General features: G+C 38.1%; 1 pseudogene; it reads right to left on the bottom strand.

Annotated features, from left to right (window-relative positions):
• Window positions 1-14,045: 14,045 nt before the first annotated feature.
• On the bottom strand, window positions 14,046-14,891 carry LOC130681251 (putative olfactory receptor 2B8; annotated as a pseudogene).
• Window positions 14,892-19,314: the final 4,423 nt, after the last annotated feature.

Raw genomic sequence — 19,314 nt, 5'->3', positions numbered from 1 at the left:
TTTGAGAAAATCTTTGAGTTAAGAAAAAGATCAATAAGCCATTTTGACTGTTTTCTTTCCCTCAGCCTTTATTAAACTGTGTTGCTACATGAGAAATACAGATATTACAGTTTATTATGATGCAAGAAAAATTTTTATAAATGCTTTAATATAAGTGTAAATGAAGTATAGTAGACCATTTGATGTTTGAGCCACTTTCCAATAGTCATATGCTTTCAGGGTTCCTGTAACCATGCAGAGTTAGTTCATATCTGCAGTTATCAATCAGTCCACTGGTTTCTGTCCTTAGCTTTTCGGAACTTCTGCTTAGCTCGGTGGGTATCAATATTAGTATATTAAAATGCACCATAACACACAATTATTTTTTCCTAGGACATAACATTCAGGTGGCAGTTTCTTGCTTGTATATATGTATGTATGTATTTGTTGCTTTTCCTCACTCCATCATGGCAGATGAATAGAAAAACATTAAATTGAGATGAAGATAATGAGTAGGACTAATGATTAGATATTGTGATGTAAAATTCTGTAAGACGTAGTATATATGAAGGTAATTCTATTGTGGCAGTACACATGTATACAGGCACTGCTCTAGCTAATATTTACTTTTTTCTAAATGATTTTATTGGACTAAACTTACTTAATCTTCATAGAAATTCCATTAGGGAGGTACTACTATCACTTCCTTTTATAAGTGGGGATATTGAGGAAAAGATAATTTAAGTAAATATTAACTTTGACCTGGTATTACATGGCTATACTAGGATTTGAATCTAGATTAAACATTTCCAGAATACTTTTAACTACTATGCTATTCAACCTGGATTTAAATGTGTATGTTTCTGTCTGTGGGTATACAGATGTATGTGCATATGCAAAAAAGTACATTTTTGTACATGCTTTTATGTGACTGCACGTATTTGTCTATTCAAAATAATTAGGACTTCAAAAAACATGCTTTGGAGGGAGAAGCCAAGAGTAGGGCAGCAGAAATATCCTCCCAAAACCATATATATTTTTGAAAAAATAAAAATTGCAACTATGCCCAACAGAGAGACTAGAAGATACAATACACAGCCAGGCTACATCTACATCTACAAGAACTCATCATCTCATGAAGGCGGTAAGATACAAAGCCGAGATCCAGCAGGACATGAGCACTCCCCATACCCCAACTCACCAGTGGGAGGAAAGGAGTCAGAGTGAGGAGGGAGTGAAAGCACAGGACTGCTAAACAGCCAGCTCTAGTAATCTGCACTGGGAGCACAGACACACATTGCATGGTGTACTGGTTATTAGAGAAACAGGAGAAAAAAAGCATGTGTTGTAGTACTCTATCAGACAAAATAGACTTCAAGAAAAAGAAAGTAACAAGAGATAAAGAAGCACATTACATAATGATAAAGGGGTCAGTCCAACAAGAGGATATAACCATTAAAAATATATATGCACCGAATAATGGAGCACCAACATATGTGAAACAAATACTAAGAGAATTAAAGGATGAAATAGAAAGTAATGCATTCGTTCTAGGAGACTTCAACAGACCACTCACTCCAAAGGACAGATCAACCAGACAGAAAAGAAGTAAGGACACAGAGGCACTGAACAACACACTAGAACAGATGGACCTAACATATATCTACAGAACTCTACACCCAAAAGCAATAGGATACACATCCTTCTCAAGTGCACATGGAACATTTTCCAGACTATACCACATACTAGGCCACAAAAAGAGCCTCAGTAAATTTAAAAAGTTTGAAATAATACCAACTAACTTCTCAGACAACAAAGGTATAAAACTACAAATAAATTGTACAAAGAAAACAAAAAGGCTCACAAAAGCATGGAGGCTTAACAACATGCTCCTAAATAATCAATAGATCAATGACCAAATTAAAGCAGAGATCAAGCAATATATGGAGACAAATGACAACAACAGAACAAATCACCGACTTCTGTGGGATGCAGCAAAGGCAGTTCTAAGAGGAAAGTATATAGCAATCCATGCCTATTTAAAGAAATAAGAACAATCCCAAATGAATAGTCTAAAGTCTCAGTTATTGAAACTGGAAAAAGAAGAACAATTGAGGCCCAAAGTCAGAAGAAGGACAGACATAGTAAAGATCAGAGAAGAAATAAATAAAATTGATAAGAATAAAACAATAGAAAAAATTAATGAAACCAAGAGCTGGTTCTTTGAGAAAATAAACAAAATAGATAAGCCTCTAGCCAGACTTATTAAGAGAAAAAGAGAATCTATGCACATCAACAAAATCAGAAATGAGAAAGGAAATTTACGATGGACCCTACAGAAATACAAATAATTACTAGAGAATACTGTGAAAATCTATATGCTAACAAGCAGGAAAACCTAGAAGAAATGGACAACTTCCTAGAAAAATACAACCTTCCAAGACTGGACAAGGAAGAAACAGAAAATCTATACAGATCAATTACCAGCAACGATGTTGAATCAGTAACCTAAAAACTATCCAAGAACAAAAATTCCTGGGTCAGGGGGATTCACCATTGAATTTTATCAGACATATAGAGAAGACATAATACCCATTCTCCTTAAAGTTTTCCAAAAAACAGAAGAGGAGGGAATATATCCAAAATCATTCTATGAAGCCAGCATCACTCTAATACCAAAACCAGGCAAAGACTCCACCAAAAAAGGAAATTAAAGACCAATATCCTTGATGAACATAGATGCAAAAATACTCAACAAAATATTAGCAAACCAAATTCAAAAATACATCAAGAGGATAATACACCATGATCAAGTGGGATTCATATCACGGATGCAAGGATGGTACAACATTCGAAAATCCATCAACATCATCCACCACATCAACAAAAAGAAGGACAAAAACCACAGGATCATCTCCATAGATGCTGAAAAAGCATTCAATAAAATTCAACATCCATTTATGATAAAAACCCTCCTCAACAAAATGGGTATGGAGGGCAACTACCTCAATATAATAAAGGATATATATGACAAACTGACAGCCAGCATCATAGTTAACAATGAGAAGCTGAAAGCTTTTCCTCTAAGATCAGGAACAAGACAGGGATGCCCACTCTCCCCACTGTTATTCAACATAGTACTGGAGGTCCTAGCCACTGAAATCAGACAAAACAAAGAAATACAAGACGTCCAGATTGGTAAAGAAGAAGTCAAACTGTCACAAATTGCAGATAACATGATATTGTACATAGAAAATTCTAAAGACTCCACTCCAAAACTACTAGAACTAATATCTGAATTCAGCAAGTTGCAGGATACAAAATTAATTCACAGAAATATGTTGCTTTCCTATACACTAACAATGAACTAGCAGAAAGAGAAATCAGGAAGACAATTCCATTCACAATTGCATTAAAAAGAATAAAATACCTAGGGATAAACCTAACCAAGGAACTGAAGATCTATACTCTGAAAACTCCAAGACACTCTTAAGAGATATTAAAGAGGACACTAACAAATGGAAATTCATCCCATGCTCTTGGCTTGGAAGAATTAATGTTGTGAAAATGGCTATCGTACCTAAATCAATCTACAGATTTAATGCAATGCCTATCAAAATACCAACAACATTCTCCAACAAACTGGAACCAAGTTTTAAAATTCATATGGAACCACAAAAGACCCTGAATAGCCAAACCAATCCTGAGAAGGAAGAACAAAGCAGGGGTATCTTGCTTCCCAACTTCAAGCTCTACTACAAAGCCACAGTAATCAAGACAATTTGGCACTGGCACAAGAACAGACCCACAGACCAGTGGAACAGAATAGAGAGTCCAGATACTAATCCAAATATATATGGTCAATTAATATATGATAAAGGAGCCCTGGATATACAATGGAGAAATGACAGCCTCTTCAACAGCTAGTGTTGGCGGACCTGGACAGCTACATATAAGAGAATGAAACTGGATCATTGTGTAAACGATACATGAAAGTAAATTTGAAATGTATCAAAGACCTGAATGTAAGTCATGAAACCATAATACTCTTAGAAAAAAGCATAGGCAGAAATCTCTTGGACATAAACATGAGCAATTTCTTCATGAACATATCTCCCCGGGCAAGGGAAACAAAAGCAAAAATGAACAAATGGGACTATATGAAGCTGAAAAGCTTCTGTACAGCAAAGGATGTCACCAATAGAACAAAAAGGCAGCCTACAGTATGGAAGAATACATTCATAAATGACAGGTCAGATAAAGGGTTGACACCCAAAGTATACAAAGAGCTCACACACCTCAACAAAAAAAAGCAAATAACCCAATTAAAAAATGGGCTGAGATCTGAACAGACAGTTCTCCAAAGAAATTCAGATGGCCAACAGACACATGAAAAGATGCTCCACATCACTAATCATCAGAGAAATGCAAATGAAAACCACAATGAGATATCACCTCACACCAGTAAGGATCGCCACCATCCAAAGACAAACAACAAATGTTGGCAATGATGTGGAGAAAGGGGAACCCTCCTACACTGCTGTTGGGAATGTAAATTAGTTCAACCACTGTGGAAAGCAGTATGGAGGTTCCTCAAAAAATTCAAAATAGAAATACCATTTGATCCAGGAATTCCACCCCTAGGAATTTATCCTAAGAATGCAGCATCCCAGTTTGAAAAAGACATATGCACCCATATGTTCATCACAGCACTATTCATAATAGCCAAGAAATGGAAGCAACCTAAGTGTCCATCAGCATATTGATGGACAAAGAAGATGTGGTACATATACACAATGGAATATTATTCAGCCAGAAAAAGAAAACAAATCCTACCATTTGCAACAACATGGATGGAGGTAGAAGGTATTATGCTCAGTGAAATAAGCCAGGTGGAGAAAGACAAGTATCAGATGATTTCACTCATCTGTGGCATGTAAGAACAAATAAAAAAACTGAAGGAACAAAACAGCAGCAGATTCACAGAACCCAAGAATGGACTAATAGTTACCAAAGGGAAAGGGACTGGGGAGCATGGGTGGCAAGGGTGGTATAAGGAGGGGGGAAAAGGGAGCATTACAATGAGCACACATAATGTGTGCATGGGGGCATGGCAGGGCTGTACAACACAGAGAAGACAAGTAGTTGATACTATAGCATCTTCCTAACTGATGGACAGTGACTGTAATGGGGTATGTAGGGGGGGACTTGGTGATGGGGGGAGTCTAGTAAACATAATGTTCATCATGTAATTATAGATTAATGATACTAAAATAAAAAAGAAGAAATCATCCTTTTGTTTTAGACATGTTGGCTTCAAATGTTAATGTAGCACAAACAATGACAAGTTATAAATGAAGGTAGTATAAATATGATTTCAGTTCATGCTCATGCACAAATAGAGTCCAGAGCCACAGAAGTGAAACTTCCTTGTTCATCCATCCTTTTCATGGAAAACATTGATTAGAATTCAAGCTGATGACATTTCAAAAGAATAGACCAAACTGTAATACATCCATAGAAGAACCAGGAATATTTAGTCAGGAATTGACAATTATTGAATTGGGAGAAAAATAACTATCACATTTGAGTGTTTGAAGGAAACCAGATTTATCATAATTATCTTCAGAAAATAGAATATGCACCAAAGGGCAGAATATATAAACAGCCAGAATAAAGCTTAGTATCCAAACTTTTTTCAGTTCAAGAGAGTGTATTCATTGTTAAGAGTGGTGGGTATAATGGTAAGCAAAAATAAATAAATTCTGCCTTCTGTGTCTGTGTCTGAGGTTTTGCTCAGGAAGAAATTAGCAATTAGTTGCCCTTGGAGTGGTGTGGTGCTCTATTAGCAGTTACAGAGTGGTGGAGAGGTATAGAGGGGCATGCAACTGACTAGTATGAGGATGAGAAAGAGCAGGAGTAGGTAGGGAAGGAGTTTCCAGACAGAAGATGAGGCTATGCTGGAAGGTGAACACAGACAGGCAGTTCACTAGGTGAATAGTCAGCAAGGCAAATGTCAAGCCTCTGTGGGAAAATGAGCACACAAAAAGGAAATATATGGAAGCAAGACACATACTAGAAGATGTAAGTGTGTAGTTTGGTAGGACAATACGTAAGTTCCATTTGGGTAAGGGGTGAGATCAAAGATTTATCAATACTCAGTGACCTAATCCATGTATTTTCATGCATCATCTTAAGAAATTTGAATTTTAACTTGAGACAACGGTAATTTTCATTTAACATAAAGCTCTCTGATGGATAGAGGACAGCCAATGGGAAATACTAAGGGAATGGAATGTGCTACAGTGATGAAATAATTCAGCAGTACAATAGAGATATGCTAGGAATGGTTGTGATAGAGTCGTCACACGGCTGCCCCTTCTGTTATTCACATCTCAGCTTGTGCCTCGCATTGTCAAGAACCCTCTTTGAATGCCCATTCTAGATTGGTCAGTCAATGGAACCTACCCTGCTTTTGATTCTCTGCATTGCAACAATTATACTTTTATTGAACAGTTATTTAAATTCTGCTTTCCTTCAGTAAAGAAATTACACATGAAAACAATTATTTCTTCACTGTTGAATACCAGGATCTACAACAGTACAAGCAAAACACTCTGTGTTCAATAACTACTTGTCAAAAATGAGTGAAGAAAGCAAGTCAGTAGCAAAATAAATCGAATGAAATGGACAGATAGAAGAGGACCTCTATCTGTTAGTATTTGACAACCGATTAAAGGAAGGGATAAAGAGAGAATGGAACCAAAGTTAATTATCTTCCATTTTACCACAGACAAATCAACCATGGTAGTGAATACAGAAAAGGATTTGGTTTGGAAAGGAACGAGGGTGAGTGTCATTTCCAAAGTTTTCAAATTTTAGAATTACAGGTAAGAAATGATACCACTCTGACTTACTAGAGCTTGTTAAAAGTGATAGGAGGATATGCATTTTTACCTAAAAGAATCTCTCCCATGGGTTTTCCTTTCTCTTTTTATCTTTGCTCACCTGAGCAAACCTCAGTTGCTCCTTGCGGCAGGAAGACAGCATGTCTGTCAAACACTTTGTATTTGCCAAATTCTCTGAGGTCGCCGAACAGTGTTTCCTCTTGTTTACTCTCATCCTACTCATGTTCTTATCATTGCTGGCAGGCGATGCCCCCATAGCCTTTGCCATCTGATGAACCCAGCACTCAACACCCCCATGTGCTTCTTCCTGGCCAACATGTTTCTCTTGGAGATTGGCCACACATGCTCTGTCATACCTAAGACGTTGCAGAGCCTTGTGACTGAGCCCTGAGGATTCTCTCAGGAAAGTTGTGCTACACAGATGTTTTTCTTTAAGTTTTTTGCTATTAGTGCATGCAGTCTTTTGGTAGCCATGGCTTTTGAACATGATATGGCCATATGAGCCCTAATTCACTATGCAACATGAATGAATCGTGGGGTGTGTGCCACTGGCACTGGTGCTGCAGTTTTTGTAGTGGTCATTCTTTGCATTTCCAGCCCATTTTTTCTTAAATTTTATTTTGGTATCATTAATCTACAATTACATGAAGAACATTATGTTTACTAGGCTCCCCCCTTCACCAAGTCCCCCCCACATACCCATTCACAGTTACTGTCCATCAACATAGTAAGATGCTGTAAAATCACTACTTGTCTTCTCTGTGTTGCACAGCCCTCCCCGTGCCCCCCTCTCACTATACATGTTCATCATAATGCCCCCTTTCTTTTTTCCTGCCCTTATCCCTCCCTTCCCACCCGTCCTCCCCAGTCCCTTTCCCTTTGGTAACTGTTAGTCCACTCTTGGGTTCTGTGCTTCTGCTGCTGTTTTGTTCCTTCAGTTTTCTTTTGTTCTAATACTCCACATATGTGTGAAATCATATTGTACTTGTCTTTCTCCGCCTGGCTTATTTCACTGAGCATAATACCCTCTAGCTCCATCCATGTTGTTGCAAATGGTAGGATCTGTTTTTTCTTATAGCTGAGTAATATTCCATTGTGTATATGTACCATATCTTCTTTATCCATTCATCTACTGATGGACACTTAGGTTGCTTCCATATCTTGGCTATTGTAAATAGTGCAGTGATAAACATAGGGGTGCATCTGTCTTTTTCAAACTGGGATGCTGCATTCTTAGGGTAAATTCCTAGAAGTGGAATTCCTGGGTCAAATGATATTTCTATTTTGAGCATTTTGAGGAACCTCCATACTGCTTTCCACAATGGTTGAACTAATGTACATTCCCACCAGCAGTGTAGGAGGGTTCCCCTTTCTCCACAACCTCGCCAACATTTGTTGTTGTTTGTCTTTTGGATGGTAGCCATCCTTACTGGTGTGATACCTCATTCTGGTTTTACTTTTCATTTCTCTGATGATCAGTAATGTGGAGCATCTTTTCATGTGCCTGTTGGCCATCTGAATTTCTTCTTTGGAGAAGTGTGTGTTCAGCTCCTCAGGCAATATTTTAATTGGATTATTTGCTTTTTGTTTGTTGAGGTGTGTGAGCTCTGTATATATTTTGGATGTCAATCCTGTATCGGATCTGTCGTTTATGAATATATTCTCCCATACTGTAGGATACCTTTTTGTTCTATTGATGGTGTCCTTTGCTGTACAGAAGCTTTTCAGCTTCATATAGTGCCATTTGTTCATTTTTGCTTTTGTTTCCCTTGCCCAGGGAGATATGTTCAAGAAGAGGTCACTCATGTTTATGTCTAAGAGATTTTTGCTTATGTGTTTTTCTAAGAGTTTTATGGTTTCATGACTTACATTCAAGTCTTTGATCCATTTTGAGTTTACTTTTGTGTATGGGGTTAGACAGTGATCCAGTTTCATTCTCTTACATGTAGCTGTCCAGTTCTGCCAGCACCATCTGTTGAAGAGACTGTCATTTCCCCATTGTATGTCCATGGCCCCTTTACAGATTATTAGTTTACCATATATGTTTGGGTTAATGTTTGGAGTCTGTATTCTGTTCCATTGGTATGTGGCTCTGTTCTTGTGCCAGTACCAAATTGTCTTGATTACTGTGGTTTTGTAGAAGAGCTTGAAGTTGGGGAGTGAGATCCCCCCCAACTTTATCCTTCCTTCTCAGTATTGTTTTAGCTATTTGGGGTCTTTGGTGTTTCCATATGAATTTTTGAACTATTTTTTCCAGTTCATTGAAGAATGCTGTTGGTAATTTGATAGAGATTGCATCGAATCTGTATATTGCTTTGGACAGGATGGCCATTTTGACGATATTAATTCTTCCTAGCCAGGAGCATGGGATGAGTTTCCATTTGTTAGTGACCTCTTTAATTTCCCTTAAGAGTATCTTATAGTTTTCAGGGTATAGGTCTTTCACTTCCTTGGTTAGGTTTATTCCTAGGTATTTTATTCTTTTTGATGCTATTGTGAATGGAATTGTCTTCCTGATTTCTCTTTCTATTAGTTTATTGTTAGTGTATAGGAATGCCACAGATTTCTGTGTGTTAATTTTGTGTCCTGCAACTTTGCTGAATTCTGATATTAGCTCTAGTAGTTTTGGAGTGGAGTCTTTAGGGTTTTTTATGTACAATATCATGTCATCTGCAAATAGTGGCAGTTTGACTTTTTTTTTTACCAATCTGGATTCCATGTATTTCTTTGTTTTCTCTGATTGCCGTGGCTAGGACCTCCAGTACTATGTTGAATAACAGTGGGGAGAGTGAACATTCCTGTCTTGTTCCCGATTGCAGAGGAAAAGCTTTCAGCTTCTCGCTGTTCAGTATGATGTTGGCTGTGGGTTTATCATATATGGCCTTTATTATGCTGAGGTACTTGCCCTCTATACCCATTTTGTTTAGAGTTTTTGTCATGAATGGATGTTGAATTTTGTCGAAAGCTTTTTCAGCATCTATGGAGATGATCTTGTGGTTTTTGTCTTTCTTTTTGTTGATGTGGTGGATGATGTTGATGGATTTTTGAATGTTGTACCATCCTTGCATCCCTGGGACGAATTCCACATGGTCATGGTGTATGATCCTTTTTATGTATTTTTGAATTCGGTTTGCTAATATTTTCTTGAGTATTTTTGCATCTACGTTCATCAGGGATATTGGTCTATATTTTTCTTTTTGATGGGTCTTTGCCTAGTTTTGGTATTAGGGTGATGTTGGCTTCACAGAATGAGTTTGGGAGTATTCCCTCCTCTTCTATTTTTGGAAAACTTTAAGGAGAATGGGTATTATGTCTTCTCTGTATGTCTGAAAAAATTACGAGGTAAATCCATCTAGCATGAGGATTTTGTTATTTGGTAGTTTTTTTTATTTCCGCTTCAATTTCGTTGCTGGTAATTGGTCTGTTTAGATTTTCTGTTCCATTCTGGGTCAGTCTTGGAAGGTTGTATTTTTCTAGGAAGTTGTCCATTTCTCCTAGGTTTCCCAGCTTGTTAGTATATAGGTTTTCATAGTACTCTCTAATAATTCTTTGTATTTCTGTGTGGTCCATCGTGATTTTTCCTTTCTCGTTTCTGATTCTGTAGGTGTGTGTTCGCAGTCTTCTTCTCTTAATAAGTCTTGCTAGAGGCTTATCTATTTTGTTTATTTTCTTGAAGAACCAGCTCTTGGTTTCATTGATTTTTGCTATTGTTTTATTCTTCTCAATTTTATTTATTTCTTCTCTGATCTTTATTATGTCCCTCCGTCTGCTGACCTTAGGCCTCATTTGTTCTTCTTTTACCAATTTTGATAATTGTGACATTAGACCATTCATTTGGGATTGTTCTTCCTTCTTTAAATATGCCTGGATTGCTATATACTTTCCTCTTAAGACTGCTTTTGCTGTATCCCACAGTAGTTGGGGCTTTGTGTTGTTGTTGTCATTTGTTTCCATATATTGCTGGATCTCCATTTTGATTTGGTCATTGATCCATTGATTATTTAGGAGCATGTTGTTAAGCCTCCATGCTTTTGTGAGCCTTTTTGCTTTCTTTGTACAATTTATTTCTAGTTTTATGCCTTTGTGGTCTGAAAAGTTGGTTGGTAGGATTTCAATCTTTTGGATTTACTGAGGCTCTTTTTGTTTCCTAGTATGTGGTCTATTCTGTAGAATGTTCCATGTGCACTTGAGAAGAAAGTGTATCCTGCTGCTTTTGGATCTACAGTTCTGTAGATGTCTATTCTAGTGCGTTGTTCAGTGCCTCTGTGTCCTTACTTATCTTCTTTCTAGTGGATCTGTCCTTTGGATTGAGTGGTGTGTTGAATTCTCCCAAAATGAATGCATTGCATTCTATTTCCTCCTTTAATTCTGTTAGTATTTCTTTCACATATGTTGGTGCTCCTGTATTGGGTGCATATATATTTATAATGGTTATATCCTCTTGTTGGACTGAGCCCTTTATCATTATGTAATGTCCTTCTTTATCTTTTGTTAGTTTATTTTGAAGTCTATTTTGTCTGATACTAGTATTGCAACACCTGCTTTTTTCTCTGTGTTGTTTGCATGAAATATCTTTTTCCATCCCTTGACTTTAAGTCTGTGCATGTCTTTGGTTTTGAGGTGAGTGTCTTGTAAGCAGCATATGGATGGGTCTTGCTTTTTTATCCATTCTATTACTCTGTGTCTTTTGATTGGTGCATTCAGTCCATTTACATTTAGGGTGATATTGAAAGGTATGTACTTATTGCCATTGCAGGCTTTAAGTTTGTGGTTACCAAAGGTTCAAGGTTAGCTTCTTTACTATCTTACTGTCTAACTTAACTTGCTTATTGAGCTATTATAAACATGGTCTGATGATGCTTTATTTCTCTCCCTTCTTATTCCTCCTCCTCCCTTCTTCATATGTTGGGTGTTTTATTCTGTACTCTCTTATGTTTCCTTTGACTGCTTTTGTGAGTAGTTGATTTTATTTTTTGCCTTTTGTATTTGGTTGGTCTGCTTTCTCTTTGTGATTTTTTTTTCTCTGGTTGACATCTATTTAGCCTTATAATGATTTCATCAAGAGCAGTCTCTTTAAAATATCTTCTAGAGGTGGTTTGTGGGAGGCAAATTTCCTCAACTTTTGCTTGCCTGGGAATCATTTAATTTCTCCTTCATATTTTAATGATAATAGTACTGGTACAGTATTCTTGGTTCAAGGCCCTTCTGTTTCATTGCATTAAATATATCATGCCCTTCTCTTCTGGCCTGTAAGGGTTCTTTTGAGAAGTCTGATGATAGCCTGATGTGTTTTCCTTTATAGGTGACCTTTTTTCTCTCTCTAGCTGCCTTTAATACTCTGTCTTTGTCTTTGATCTTTGCCATTTTAATGATTATATGTCTTGGTGTTGTGCTCCTTGGGTCCCTTGTGTTGGGAGTTCTGTGGGCTTCCGTGGTCTTAGAGACTATTTCCTCCCCCAGTTTGGGAAGTTTTCAGCACTTATTTCCTCAAAGACACTTTCTATCCCTTTTTGTCTCTCTTCTTCTGGTACTCATATAATGCGAATATTGTTCTGTTTGGATTGGTCACACAGTTCTCTTAATATTCTTTCATTCCTGGAGGCCCTCTTATCTCTCTCTGCTTCAGCTTCTCTGTGTTCCTGTTCTCTGATTTTTATTCCATTAATGGCCTCTTGCACCTCATCCAGTCTGCTCTTAAGTCCTTCCAGGGATTGTTTTATTTCTGTATTCTCCCTCCCAACTTGATACTTTCACTCTTGCATATTTCTCTGCGGGTCTATCAGCATGGTTATGACCTTTATTTTGAATTCTTTTTGGGAAGATTGGTTAAATCTATCTCCCCAGGCCCTCTCTGGGGTGTTGTCTGGGTAATTCTGGACTAAACCAAATTCTTCTGCCTCTTCATGGCAATAGAGGTAGCTGTAGGCAGGTAGCATTTGTGTCAGCTGGAAGAACAAAGTCCTTTCCTGCTTGTTGGTCACCTTTCCCTTCTCTGCTGCCTGTGTCACTTACCCAGACACCTGGAACAGCCTCCGGATTAATCCCCTAAGCTGCCGAAAGGTGGGGTGACCATCAGGGTTGCCCAGACCCCTTCGGAGAGTGGCAGGGATGCTGGGGGTTCTCTCCTGCACGAACGGTGCCCCTTCACACCTTGCCCCAGTGTCCTCTACCTGCACCAAGCAGTTGCGTGCTGGTGGTGACCTCAGGGAGTGACAGGCATGCCGGGTGTTCTCTCATGTGAGAACAGCACCCCTTTGCACCTTGCCCTGGTTTCCTCTGCCTGCACCAGGCAGCTGCATGCTGGCAGTGGCCTCTTGGTCTGGCCTGGGCAGCTGCACACCAGGAGGAGATTCTGGGAAGTTGCTGTGGGCACAGCTGCTCTCTGGCTGCTCCACCACCACAGGTGGGCATGGCCGCTCTCTGGCTACTCCGCCGCCGTGGGCACATGTGGCCACTCTCAGACTGCTCTGCCACTGTGTCATGGCCACACTAGCCGGGGGAACAACTGGCAGGCTTCCTTTCAGTGTGAGGGGCTTCAGGGTTGTGTTGTCACTCAGGGAGCTGAGGTGCCCAAAGTTCCTCAGAATTCTCAGCCTGCTGGGTTGAATGTGCCAGGATGCTTCCATCCAGTTGTGAGGCCCCTGTCCCTTTAAGAATTTCAAAAAGCTCTAGCTTTTCTTTTGTCCCAGGGTAGCTGGCTGCGGGGACCTGCTCATAGATTTTACTTTTCTGTTTCTCTAATATCCAGCACACCATGCAATGTGTGTCTGCCCTCCTGGTGCAGATGACTAGGGCTGGTTATTTATCAGTCCTGTACTTCTACTCCCTCCCTGCTCTGACTCCTTTCCTCCCACCAGGGAGCTGGGGTCAAGGGGGGACACTCAGTTCCCACTGGGCAGTGACTTGTGTCTTACCCCCTTTATGAGATGCCAAGTTCTTGCAGATGTAGATGCAGCCTGGCTTTTGTAATGTATCCACTGGCCTCTCTTTAAGGCATAGTTGTATTTGTTGTATTTTCAAAAATATATATTGTTTTGGGACATTTATGCTGCCCTACCCATGCCACCATCTTGGCTCCCCCAATATTTGGTTTATTTTATTTTTTACTTTTCTGCTAAACACAAAGCCTCACAAATCACTTCTCATAATAGATCCTTATCAAAAGGGTGTTACTACACTATAGAAGAAGGTGAGGAATTTACTGTAATTCTGTGTATACTTGCTCTTGGGTTGGATGTAGACAGAAAATACAGTCCCAAAAAACAAAACCACAACATTTAGGTGGGACCCACAAGTCCCATATGCTTTCCTCCTTCCTTGGGTAGATTTTATCTTCAGCATACTCCTAATAATGCAACCATTGGAGACCAGAATAAGCCCCAGAGGTGTAACCACATAGAAGACAATAGCTATGGAGAGCTCATTTTCTATGAAGATTGTGTTCACGCAGGCAATTTTAATCAGGGCAGGCTCTTCACACATAAAATCATCCACCCTGTGGTGGCTGCAGAGAGACAATTGGAAAACAAGGACGGTCTGAACTGTGGACCCCAGAAAGCCAATAATCCAAGATAAACTGCTGGAGAAACTTTGGGTGCATGATAACACCATAGTAGAGGGGTCGACAGATAGCACTGAAGCAGCCATAGGCCATAGTAATCAGGAGAATAAGCTCTTGTGGAGCCCAGCCCCAAAGCAATATACAGCTGGATTGCACAGCCAATGTAGCTGATGGTCTTCTCAGGGCCCTTGAAATTCCAAAGCATTTGTGGGACAATACTGGTAGTGAAACAGGGGTCCTGGAAGGAGAGATTAGAGAGGAAGAAAGACATGGGGCTATGGAGTTTGGGATTCAAGTATGAGACCAGTACATGGCTGCATTGCCTATCAGTGTCACAAGGTATATGAGGGAGATGACCAGAAGGAGAACCATCTCCAGCCAGGGCTGGTCAAAGAAGCCCAGCAAGATAAAACCTCCTGCGTGCTAAAATTTGTCGCTTTCATTGCTTCTTCATGGTGAGTCACCTTTCCTAGTCATTCTGATTTTATTCTGTGGGAAGGAAGTCAGATATCATAACCAATGGAAAGGAAACAAAGTAATGTGAGCACTCGACACTGGATTATATGTAAAGAACAGACACAAATAAAATTATGCAAAATAAACATATAACAGGTGGACCCGTTTTGTTAGAAAAAGGGACAAGTACACAAAGTCTTGAAAGCACTAATTATATGGAAAGGAAATATATCAACACAGAATAATAATTAGTCATATACCAAAATAAATTTGAGATATACCATACTTATTCAGATATATACCAGTCTGAAGGTAAAATACACAGTCCATCAATATATGTACTGTAAAAGAGCAAAGAAGTAGGAGGTAAGATGATTTTTACTTAAATACATACTGGATGGACAATAGATATAACAGATAAATTGAAAGACACATTGGGTGACCATGTCTGAGAAAGAAGGTATGTAGAGTTGAAGACACTGAGACAGGTTAGTTAGAATTTCCAATAGGAGCCATTAGGTATGATTATCATTAATATACAGAAAGATGATTTCTGTGATTTCCCTATTTGACTCATTCACCTACTATCCTTATAAAACTACTGCTCTCCAGAAAAATTGAGTTCACAGTCCCCCCAAACCAAGCTCTTTCTTTACCCTGGTGGTACCTACAGTCCACCTGCTGTAATATGCTTTTTTGATAAGACTACATAAATTCAGCCACCTAATACAATCCATTGACCTTTCACAAAATAAATTGTGTAGAATTCATCAGTGTTGTTTTCACTATTAACTTGCAAAAATTAAGAAATGCAGTTATTAAAATTTGTACTTTTGAGTCAATTTTGGGGCCTCCATAATAACTGGAGTGGGTTGATTACTAGTGGGATATAAAGTAGTATATTTATAAGCAACTTCATTAAAAGCAAATAAAAATCTCAAATGAAAATTTCTGAGCTTCTGATACCTTGATTTGTGTTACTGTTTTATGAGTGAATACACATGCCAAAATTCATTGAGCTGTACACTAAGATTTGTGCATTTATTGTATGTATATCTTAATTTTTTAAAAAAGAAAAAGAAGTTTTCTTATTTTCCCTTCAATATCCTGACTAGAAAATAAAACTTATTTCTGAGAACCCTAGGCCATTACACCTGGTGTCAGGCAAATATATATTCCAGTTTAAAGACAGTAAGTGGCTTGGGCTCTTTGGCACCCATGGTAATAATCAGTCACTTTTTTAATGTTTGCCAATATGTAACTATTATGTGTTAACTAGTGGATAATCCTTCTTCCGGAATTAGAACAAAGCAGCAAACTGATACTAGTAATCAAATTGTTTAGCATTCGTGCATTACTATTGTGGTAGTAAAATAAGAGCCCTGAATACTGTGATGCACCAGCACTGGCCCTGTCCTTAGCAGGCTTACTCTCCCTGCTGTAGAGCGAAAAGCAAAGTGCTGCACTGTTGAGATGCAACGTCCACTGGGAGGAAGACAATGGATGAGTGCCTCACTTCTCTTGATGTCATTCTACATCATCACAAATCTTTCCTTGTGTACCCATGTCCCAAGAATAACCAAAATTTTCTAAGGAGACTGGACACTGAAACTGCTCTCCCCCTTTCATATTCCTATTAATCAGGAGGTGGGTATGGGGCTTTATGTCTGCAAAGAGAAGAAGGTAGACAGTTTTTCATGATTAACAATATTGTAAATATTGGGTTGTAGATGAAAAACTGCCTCTATTTAGTGCTAAAGGGAATCAGCTCTAGATTTCTTCAAGTTTAAAATTTAATTTCTTTTTATTTTTCATAACATGAGAAAGAAAGCCCTACCTTCTAGGAAGAATGACAAAACAACTACAGATGCTCTTGGTTTTGATGAACAGTTCAATCACCACCTCTGTTTCAGGACAAGCACTGGGGGAACCACATATGGGCAATTTGTAAGCTCACTCTCTTCATTAAATTCTTGCCTCAAGCTCCCTTCAGATGGATGGTGGTTAGGCTATTTGTTCAGCACACATCTCCAGAGTGCTCCTTCCCAGGCAACTTCCCGTCACTATATTAAAGAGAGAGACAGGTCTCTGAGGAGGGAAGGGCCACAGAGGTTTGTGCTTCTGTTTCTACTGGAAGACAGTCAATTGTATACCACTTTCTTAACACTCACATATGCATGTACAGATTCATTTTGCTATAAAAGTATCATAACATATATCTTTATGTTATCATAATAGGTAGTTGTGAGGTCTCTTGTGGGATAGTACCTAGGAAGGGCAATTAAAATTCCAAGCAGTGAGAGAATCCTTCAGTTCTACTCATAACGAACTTGGCAAAGCCAGTTACAGCCATTCACCCACTTTTTATCACATATGCTATTTAAAGTATAAATTATTTGATACCTTCACAAAAGATATATTTTAAATTAATTCATTTAAATATTTTTATTAGTGAACCTCAGTTTTGTATGTATGCAGACATATATTTTTATATACATGCATGAAGTTAATACACAATTACTGAAGATCTAAAAGCTAATTTGTGGATTCTGGGTAATAGGAAATGATAGGGAGGAAGTGGAATCTGATACTTAATATATAAAGAGAGAGAATATTTCAAATTCACAAACTTCTCTAAAAAATAGTTAGAAATAAAGCCTTCATATCAATAAGGAATTATGCCCTACACTCAGAATTGGTATCACTTCTTAAAGAATAGACAATATGTTTCTATACTTCCCTCTAAGGTAGATGGTGTGAAATGTTTATGTGTGAAATGGTCCACTATGGGGGCAGTTTATATTTTATAAAGAATATAACACTTCCATATTTTTAGGTATTTGTTACATCTAATAATACCCCATTTCTCATACCAAAATCTATATTACTCTATTAGGGCTGTCATACCAAAATACCACAGACTGGGTGGCTTAAAAAGCAGGAATTTATTCTCTCACAGTTCTAGAACCTAGAAGTCCAAGATTAAGAAGTTACCAGGGTTGGTTTCTTGTGAGGCCTCGCTCAGCTTGCAGGTAACCACCTTCTCTCTGTTGTCCTTACTTAGCCTTTACAGGACATGAATTTAGTGGATACAGAGGGCAGAGTATATTGGACTGAATTGTGTCCTCCCAAAATTCATCTGTTGAAGCCCTAACCTTACCCAATGTGGCTATATTTGGGGACAGGATCTTTAAGGAGGTAATTAAGGTTAAATGAAGACATAAGGGTGAGGCCTTAATTCAGTATTACTAGTGTTCTTATAAAAAGAGGAAGAGACATTGGGCATGCTCTCATAGAGAAGAGACCATGTAAAAACACAGTGAGAGGGTGAACATCTCAAAGCCAGGAGGAGAGACCCTGGGAAAAACTGATCCTACTGGCATCTTGACTTGGACTTCTGGTCTCCAGAACATTCAAAAATAAATCCATGATTTTTAAGCCACCTAGTCTGTGGTATTTTGTTATGGCAGTTCTACCAGACTAATGCAGCATGTTTATTTGATTTTTGTTTGAGTTGATTTCTCTGGAAGGTTTGCAAAAGAAACTATCCCTCAAAACAGTTCAAAGAGGCAAGAAAAGAAAAGGAATACCTTTAGCTGTTCTTTATCATCAGCTTCCTATGGGACAAGGTTTACTCCTTGAGGAGCTAGTTCCCACAAATATCTGGGTTTCAATGAACAACCTGTTGGCCAAGAAGCTAGACTCCTACAAAAAAGGAGGACTGAGTGGCTGATAAACATGCAAAGAGTTAAGTCAACCTCCCCAGTAATCAGTGAATGAATTAAAATAGAAAGAAGATAAAATTAACAACCATTATATTGGTTTATTTTGTATCTAAAAATACCAAGTACTTGATATGGGAAACGATATTTCCCACATACTGCCACAAAGAGTACAAATTTCTACAACCAACTTGAACAGCAATTTGGTAGTATTCAGAAAATTTGCAAATGTTTAAAACTCATAACCCAAAACTATAACATAATTGTACAAAAGACGCTCAAATACACATCCTTACACACCCTTACTTTTTGTTTTGCATGTTCTGATAGAATATAGGAAATAACCCATTGCATTATTATATGTCACTTGTTAACACGTTATGTGATAAAATAATAAAAATGGTTGGGAGAGGAACATATCAACTTCTGGATAACAGTTGCTTTTTGGAGCAATATTAGGAAATGGATAAGAGAATAACAAGAAGAGGACTTTCACTGAATCTCTAATTGTTTCTTTTTAAAAGAGATTTAGTTACAAAGAAATGATAACACTTTCTACATTTGATCAAAAGCCCATGGGTTTTTGCTATGTCTGTGTATTTAATATTTCAAAGAAGAAAGAGATACACAAAGGTATTTTTTATAAAATAAATGGAAAAAATATATGTAAACAGATATTTCTCTATTT

This window comes from Manis pentadactyla, chromosome 16 (assembly GCF_030020395.1).
Source record: "Manis pentadactyla isolate mManPen7 chromosome 16, mManPen7.hap1, whole genome shotgun sequence".
NCBI lineage: Eukaryota > Metazoa > Chordata > Mammalia > Pholidota > Manidae > Manis > Manis pentadactyla.
Note: the sequence above shows the minus strand (reverse complement) of the source record. Positions and strands in the feature narration are given on the sequence as shown.